Genomic DNA, 9463 nt, shown 5'->3' with positions numbered 1-9463 from the left:
TTGGGCCTGTGATTGTTGGTAGCTCCTCAATGTATGTTAATTAGTAAAGGCTGTGAGAAAAGTAGTACAGCTGCTGAGGGAACGATACATTCTAATTTTTTAATGTGTTCCAGATATATCAATTGTGCCTACAGATCTTTGGTGCAGTTGTGGCTGTGTGGAGGTTGCACAGTAAGGCACTTCAATATAGGGTGCTGGCAGATCTGCTACCCCCTCCTACCAAAAAAATCCCAAACAACCAAGAACCCCCTATAGGTGATACTTTGACCTGAGCTGTGTGTCTCTGCTTTGTCTCAGGCCATGCCAAAGTGAAGACAGCACAGAGCGGGTCTGTTGTGTGTAAGGATGCTCCCCTCTGCTTTCATATGCAGATTTTTAATAAAACAAGTATGCATCTCTGCTTCTTGTCATTCCTGTCCCTGGGAAATTTCATGTCCCTTACTATCTTCTATCAGTTTTCTGCTCTTTGGTTTTGATGTCTGTTCTTTATAAATCTTCCTGAAATCTGCCTGAAATCTGCCCAGAACTGCCCCCACTCCTCCTTGGCAGGACTAAAGCTCAGCAGCTGCAGACAAAGTGAAGGTAAGACGGGAAAAGTTGCAAATCCTCAGAGAAAAATGTGCAGACCAAGGTTATGCTGCCTTGGGAAGGGGCAGCTTGCTATGGTCCTCCTACAGACACAAGTGGGTAAGGATTGGTGGGTTAGAAGATTGAGATTGTTGTTTCCAGCAGCGTTTGCACTCTAAACATTTATCCACGGTTCACAAGAGCATTGTTCCACCTTTCCCAGAGAAGTTGTGCCCAGGTAGAAGGTTTGAGCCCCCCTTCCTCCCAAGGGTAATGGGATTTAGATTTGTGATAGCAAGTTTGTGGCTCTTAAACAAAGTTGCTGAGACCTGCTGTTTTAAGCTGTGCTACAGGTAATCAGTCTCCTTTTGTGAAAGCACGGAGAGACAGATGTTGCAATTGCAGGAGTTAAGGCTCCACTGGATGTTTGCTTGAGGTGTTCTTTCTCTGTGGGTGCTGTCATGGGGGGTGGGGGAGTTCAGGAGGACACAGCTGGACACTCACCCTCCTCATCGCCAGAAAATGAGAGGATTTCTCCTTGCAGAAAGCAGCTTCTGCATGTGGCTGTGGAGGGCTTTTTTCTGTCCTGTATGCTCAGTTTTCAGTTTTAAAGTGCTGTGCTTCCAGCTACAGATTCAGAACTGCAAACCACCCACTGTACAGCTGCTAATGCACAGATTATCTCCACAGCCAACAGCTTTAAGTAATCAAACAGAGATAATTTTACCTCTGTGACCCAACAAATAAACACCAGAATCAGGAAAAATCCTTTCGCCCACACAATCCTACCCAGGCTCTCAAGGGCAGTGAAGAGTTTCATCAGAGCCCACAGAGGTGTCAAGGTTTGTCCCGTCCTGGATCGATGGTGAGCTGGCAGTGCAATGGGGTGCTCTCAGGAGGTGACCACGCTCTGTAACCTGATGAGACCATCTCTTGCTGCTGCTGCTGCTGCAAAAGACATTAAATGAGTAGAGCATACACTGGAAGTTGTGTTTGCAGCCCTGCTTTCACAGGAAAAATTGTGGCTTGGAATGGTTTTTTGTTAATGACTTCAGCCTTTAACTTTCTGTTATTTGGAAGAACACGCACTTCTCACAGCTATCAGGGGTTTAGCACCATTACGAAAACACAACTGTTACATATTGTAACATTGCATCGGTGGCTTCTTTCTCACTGACCCATTGCCACCAGTGTTGAGAAAGACAAGAATTGTAGCCCAGAAGTCATATCAGAAAACATTTTTTGCACTTTAAAAGTCTGTTTCATTTTGCTTTTATTTCCCAGATCAGCCAATTGTGACCATTTTCTTAGAAATGAAGTCTCGGTGGTTTTTTGTGTTAGTAAATTTTAGTTTCTCCATGCTTCTCTCATTTTCCCTGCCCTTTCCCCCTTTGTTCTAGTAAACTCATTTCCTTATTCCTGTTATTAAGGATACTTAACATGTTGTCGTTGGGAAACAGCACTCATTTCTTCTTAGAAAGAAGCTGCTTAATGTTTCATGTGTTGCAGTGAATAATTAAATAAAGAAAAATGTATTAGCCCACAAAACTAGTTGGCAGCTGAAAGGAAGAAAGCATTTGCAGTCTGCTGGGAAAGTGACACTCCTGTCCTGGTGTCTTGAAGCATAAGGGTAAGGTTTAAAAGTGAATAGGTCTGGCATGACATCAAAAAAATCTGGATTTCTCGACTTCACATGCACTTACAACATTAATCTTTAATTGTCATATTCTTGAGCTACTGGCTGTGAGATCAGACCTGGAATTGGTGGGGCTAAGGAAAACCAGGCTGGTTAGTGGAATGAAATGTCAGCAAGGACCACGACCTTGTGAACTGTCAGGGATGGAAAGGCTGTCAGCACTCAGGCAGGCAGGGGGCCTGGCAGCCTGATAGTGTATGGCATGAGCAGTCTCCACGTAAATAAGGGGTTTTATTGCCCTTCACAGTCCTTTTCACCCTTTCTGCGCTGTACAGTCACTGCCCCTTTTCTTTTGATTTTATAATGCATCTTGAAACGTAACTGTTGGGCTCTGTGAAAGCGGGGTGAAAGACTGGGCAGATGGGAGTTGGGAGAAGGCTGACTGCTCCCAAATGATCTGAACAAACCATGGAATTTTTTTCTTTCCAAATGAAAGCAGAGCTGAGCTGTAATTTTGCAGTGACCTTTGCAGTTTTACAAAATGGGATTAGACACTTGCCATCCTCGTGGCAGAGGGAGCCTTGTTCCAACAGTAATTCAGGGCCCAGTTACAAATTGGGATCTGTGCTGAGTCTTTCTTTACATCCTCCCATCTAGTTTTTTCTCTCACATCACATATAATCTCAAATGGATAACATGCTTTAGTAGACTTTACTGAGACCAGAGACAGAGAGTTGTGCAGAGCAGGAGCTGCCTGTGCCATTGGACATCCATTTGGATTTGGTTATTGTTGGACTCATCAGCTCAGGTAGGAGGAGCCTTTGAGTTCTTTTTGTGGCCCTGTGTGCTGGGCTTTGGAGGCTGGATTGAATAATTTGTATCTGCATCATGCAATTGCCTTTTGCATTTTCTCTTCTGTATGTGATCTACAGCTCAGGCTGCGGTGGGGACACGGTGAGCAGGACTGCAGGGATGATGTGGACTGGTGTGCTTGACACTCACCAGAGTGACTGCTCAACAACCAGAGAACATCTCACAGCCCTCCAGCCTTCACGTGCTCTGCTGCTCTGCCAGTGTCACAGGCCTGACCTCTGCTCAGAGTGAGAGATTGGATCCAATTCAGCTTGTAGCAAAGTGGGTGGGAGGCCTAGGGAGCTGTTGCAGCAACCAGGAGAGTCTCCAAAATGTGGGAAAGGGGACTTTTAATTTCCAAAATGACTGTCTTGTCAAGGGTTGGGCTGTTCCAGTGCTGTTAACTCTTCTACTGGGTTATCTAACTACTGCTGAAGTTGTGACCTTTTAGATTATGTCCACCAATTCTTCTCTTTAAATTGACAGACTCTGCACTGAATGGCTCATACTTGCTAACACAGATAGAGAAGAGAAAAACTTTGAGAGGAAACGTGTTTTTTAATTACAACGTGGTGCACCTCATCTTTGGTAGCTCACCAGCTTGTGATGGGATGTATGGCAGAAAGGATAGTGCCATTTTAAATGTGCTGCTTATTTCACTGGCTTAGACCTTTCCTGTAGACTTGATTCAGCAAGGTAAATAACCACACATCTACTTTGAATTGCATGAATACTACTACTGAAATTAGCAACACTCTTCCTGCGGTTCATTTAGGATGCATGGTTGCAGCTGACCCAATTCCTGCTGAAATAAGTGGAAGAATTTCCCAGTATTCTGTAAACCCAGGTCAGATCCTAAATCCGTTTAACCCTTTGGGTGCCTGCACTGGTGTCTGCTTACTACAGTGTCAGGATTTGAGAGTGGTACAAAATGCTGGCAGGCATTGCATTGACCCGAATTTTTTCCTTAAGTTGCACCAAAAGAGGAGCTCTCCTCAGCCCCAAACACTTTGCAGTTCATCTTCTGATGCTTCTCTGTGTCACTATCTGATTTCTTCCCTGCCTTGACCACTCTTGATTTTGTTCATCAGAATCTGCATTTCCCCTGTGCACGAGTAACAAGCAGGAGGAGTCACTGCACTCGAAAGTCAGTAGGAGGGCAACGGCAGCCAGACCTGGAAATCCAGTAACCCTGGTACCACTGACCTGAGGATTAAACCCTGCTCACTGAAACATGAGCCCAGGCTGCCAAATTGCCTGTGATAAGCTCTAAAGAACTGGGAATAAAACCGTGCCTGCATCTATTTTCTTTGCAGCAACTTTTTAGCTGGAGGCTCATAACTGGCTGCAGCAATGTGAATAGAGAGCCCCTGCAAGAGACCTGGCAGCGCTCAGCTGTGCTCCAGGATCCCATTCTTGGGGCTTTGTTTGTTTGTCGTCTGGATTAAGGGGATTAAAGACTTACCCTTTGTACAGCCTTTCAAATAATAACTTGTTTGTGCTCCTACTGCATGTCAGCAAAGGATTCCCCCCAGCTCCTGATTTCATGATACAAGTGAAGATCTGAGAGTGGTCAGGCTCATGTAAAGTTGTGTCTTGTGCTTTGAAGCTCCATAAATTCAGCTCAGTGCTCTGTTGTCTGTTTTGTGGTGTTGCTGGGACCAGGGCAGGGTACCTGCTTCAGACCCCTATCCCAGGAACTGGGAGCTGTCAGGAACTGGGAACTGGTGGGGGGGGTCACATTCTGAACTGCCAGATCCTTGTCCAGCTGTTGCTGCTACCTCTGGGCTATGTTTTCTGTAATCAGAAATAAAAATCATCTGGCAGATGGGACCCTGCTGCATGTCAGCCTGTTGCTGGCTGGCTGTGGCCGTTCCTTTCCTCCTGCTCCAGAGTGGCTTTTCTAAGCAGGTTTCAGAGGTTTGTAGTTCACACTGTAGCCCTTAGAGTGAGTGGAAGTAGCTTTTTTGAGATTCTTTTGTGATTTTTTGGGGGATTATTCCAACAGTGACTAAAATTTTCAAAAGCATCTAAGTGATTTAAAAAATTCATTGGTAAGTGCAAAAACAGGAATAAGGAAGACTTGAGAGCTGTCTTTAGCTTGAACATTATTCTTCTACTCCTTGTGCATGTTCCAGATGTGATTAAGGGAAGACCCAAGGGCACCTTTGGGACCAGCTGGTCCCACCTCAGGTATATCATCTGCAGGGATGGCCAGGACTTGCTTTCCTCAGTATGGTGCAACACCTGCATGGTCTGAGAGATGCCCAAGAGACAGACAGGCAGATACAGAGATGCAAGTGGCCCTGGCTTTGGGATCTTGTCCTTGCAGCTGCTTCCTTGCAAATAGCACTGAACTGAAAGATGCTTTGTGTGGGGGTGGGAGTTTTGGGGATTGGATTCTTTGTGGATGAGAGGTTATGGTGATGGGAGTCCTTGGGTTGAAGTGTGTGAGGAAAAGGCTTTCCTCAGGCAGTTTGCTCCCTGGCAGGGAGGCTGACCCACCTCTTTCCCTCGTGGGTTAAAGCAGTTCAGTCCTGTGAGCACTGTTTCTGGAGATATGGCAGTGCCGTAGGTTTCCAGCAGATGCAACAGTCAGCATGGCACTCTGCAGACACTTGGTGGGAAAAAATAAAATTCATAATTTTATTATTTATCTTCCTGTTCACAATGGACTGGATGTAACAAGGATGATACAACTTTATCATCTGGATCAGGTAACAGCTTTACCATCTGGAGTGCCATCACATTCCATAACTGTTTCCCCCTCCAACAAACTACAACTCTTTTCTAGATAGAGCAGCCAGTGTAAATAGTAATTTAAAAGCTCCAGTACCTAGAAAAGACATGAATCTACAGTCTGTATCCAGGAGTCTGCACTGTCCAGCCATGCTCAGGACATGACTGACCATTGTTTTCCCTCCAGAGACAGCACAATACTGTGTCAGCCTATAACAAAGATTCTTAAAATCAAGGACTTTAGGGAAATAGCTTTTGAAAGAACAGCCTGAGTATTGCTTAAAAATGTACTTTAAAGAGAATCCTTAATCAAAGTGATGTAACAACAAGAGTATTTACTTTTCTACTTGACCCTGGAACAGATAAGTCACAGAAAGTTAACCATTTTTCTGCATTTTAGAGGGGATTTTATCTTGCAAGAAATTTGCCCTACCCTACTTCAATATAGAAGATGTGAGTCCCCCTTGTGTCTTCTGCACAGGAAAGGCAATATAGACTGAGCTTGAGCAATACATGCTGAATTTGCCAGCAGTTCTTCACTGCAATAAATACCTCTTGCAACATAACACTGAAATCTGTGGATTGCAAGCCTGTGCTTTCTGGAGTATAATATACTTCATCCACTCCACCAAATGCCCATAAGGAAATTGTAAGTGAAATCAAACCACAATATATGAGAGTGAACTTGCAGAGACAGTTGATTTAGGGCACAAGCACCTCTTTCTGGCTTCTGTCTGTACAATTTTCAGAAGCAATTCACAGCAAGTATGTAATAGTCAAACAAGTTGGGTTGGACATTAAGCTATGTGGTGGGTAACATGAAGAAATAGTTGGAAATGTGGTTACAAATTTGAAACTTTATCTTTGGAAACTCTGTGTAGCATTTCTGAGAGCTCCACTTGACCTATGACTGCTGGGTAGAGGCAGTAAAAGTGATGTAAAGGCAGTGAAAATGAATTAATTTGAAAAGTCTAAGTGAATGTTAATAGAACCTGCTATATTCAACAATTTGCAAGCGTGTCTGGCATTTATAGATGAACTGTGATGTTTGTTACATATTACATTAAAGAAGAATCCTGAACCAACATATCAAAATGTCAAACTAACACAGCATTTTTATTTGATCTCCTTTTTTGTTAAAATGAATTATTGATAGCCTTTCCTGTGGCTGACAGGAAAGATTTCTGATTTTTATTTGCGTACTAGATCAAATCTCCTATTCCTTCTGTAGACAGAGGTCTTTACAACAATATCTAGATATGATATGTGCAATTGCAGAGCTTGGATTCTTTCTAGCAGGGAATGTTCTCCCCACCCATCCTGTGCTGCTGTGATTTCTTATGCTGATATTTTCATTGGACGTCTTTAAGCAAATACACAGCCCACCCTGGAGGCAGCGGTCAGGACGAGGGTGCGATGGCTTTGTGTGGGCCCACAGACCACAGTGGTGGGTGTGCAGCTCCACAGAGGGATCTGGAGCTGATTTCCCAGGATCTGTGGAGAAAAAACCATTTGTCTTTTCAGTGATGTAGCTTGGAGAAGGTGTTTTCCAGCGCAAGGTTAGATTTATGCTGTGTGTCAGGGAGATGGGGTGTATGGTTCTGGAGGTTTCGGTAGCACCAGGGGATAACAACATCTCTGTTACCCACCATCACCTGGTTTGGACATCAGCAAAGCTTTGGTCACAGCAAGAACTCTCAGCTGCTCTCAGTTCCCTGGCTTGCAAAACTATTTCTTTTCAAATGTCACCCGAATTATAGTTCCAGCAGTCATGAGCTTCTTAGGGATCCACCTCACTCCTGGATCTTGGCAGCCCCCAAACCCTTCTGCTGCACTTCACCTACAGATGCAGAAGTGGTTTTGGCATTTTTTAATTTTTTTTTTAAGGTCAGAAGTCTCTGCCAGAGAAACAAAGCTTCCTCCTCATGGCCTCCTGTTTATCCTGTTTAGCATTTTTAATTGCATCCAAAAGATGCTGCCTGAGTTTGGCAGCTGTTGGGAGTCTTCCTCCAACATCTTTGGGTTTATTCCGGCACAAGAAAGGATGGTGCGAATCGTGGCCCTAAGGCTTGTGAAGGGTTTTAGATTTGCATGGATTTAAATTGTTTCACTTGGTTTAAGTCAGAATAAATTGACTGGAAATGCGGGTGAGGGTGGCCCTAGGCAGAATGCTGCATGAAGGACAGAGGGACACACAGTTATCTACTTATATTCCCTCATCCCCACGTGTGTTTCTGTTGCCTGCATCCCATTACAAATTTGAGAAACACATTTCCCTCCCTGCAGTTGTGGAATGGGGGACCAGCAGCCCTTGTCTTTCTGTGCCTCCAAGGAGATGCAAAGCCTGTGAGTGCTTTTCCCTTCCTTCTGCCGTCTCTCAGCCAGCAGGTCTGCTAGCTTTCTTCATGCTTTAATCAGGTTTTTTCTCTCCGTTCTGCTGACCCAGTTTAGGCTCTTTGAAGGCACGGCAGAGCTCCCCGGCGGCTGCGGCTCTGCCTTGGGGGACGTGGATGGGCGGTGGAGCTGAGCAGGCAAAACGGCAGCAGCAGCACTCAGCCCAGGGGAGGAGGGTGGTTTTGGAGGTGTAGGTCTCCTTGGCTGGCTCCCCTGGGCACATTTGGGTGCATGTTTTTCTCTCTTAACTGCTGTGTAGGGTGTGCTGTTGTTTTCTGTTTGGTTGTTTGGGTTTTTTATTGAATCTCTTCCTTTTTTTTTTTTTTAAGAAAAGAAGAGGTTTCATTTCAAGGCTGCTGGAGCAGTCTGCAGTGGGGTTTCAGACACGCGTGCTCACACTTCGTGCCTTAATAGCACCTGACATAACCTGGTCACAGGCACAAGCCAGGCAGAGATTATCCCCCACTGCTGCTCTGTCCCCTCTCCTGTCCCCTTCATGTAGGGCATCCTCTATCTCAGGCAGCATCCCCTGCCAGAATCCCTTGAGGAGCCTGAGGGCAGCCCTTCCTGCCTCCCCTTTTTATCCTGGGGTCTCAGTTTTGTGTTCAGGTGCTGAATTTGGGGTGAGTGTGGCTCTTCTCTGTGTGTGGGTGGGGATGCCAGCTTTGCTTCGACTGCACAGGGATGATTGCAGCTCTGCACTAATAATTACGTGAGCCAGGCTGAGGAGTGATGGTAGGGGAAAGGATCTGCGTGGTGGGATGACTCAGGGGTGGGGTGATGCAAGCCTGGGGCCTGACTTTCTCATTGCAGGCTGCAGAAACTTCTCTCCAAAAAGCTGGCGTCTAGGCTGGGGAGTGATTTACCACATGGCCACCAGTATCCATTCTCTCTGCTTGGCACTGGCCCCACTTTTTACTGCAAAAGCCTACAGAAAAACATGAGACCATTTGTTTTCATGGGGTTTTTTTTTGGAATGTGGTGGTTTCCTGCCTGGTTGAAGGATCTCAGGTGGTGTAGGAGGAAACTGAGAACCTGTCCTCATGAGATGCTGTTTGCAATGAATTCCCTGACAGTTTACCTTTTGGAACTTTTATTACAAATTGATTTTATTTCGTCCCATGTCCCGTTAACCAAGAAGAGTAATTTTGTCCTGCATCCAAATTTACTTTAACCTGGGTGAATCTACCCATGTAGACATGCTTTGGGATATCAGAGGGTCTTCATTATAAATCTGATCTGATGCTGTGCCAGCCTTTGACTGACCCTTCAGCA

This window comes from Parus major, chromosome Z, assembly GCF_001522545.3.
Source record: "Parus major isolate Abel chromosome Z, Parus_major1.1, whole genome shotgun sequence".
NCBI lineage: Eukaryota > Metazoa > Chordata > Aves > Passeriformes > Paridae > Parus > Parus major.
Note: the sequence above shows the minus strand (reverse complement) of the source record.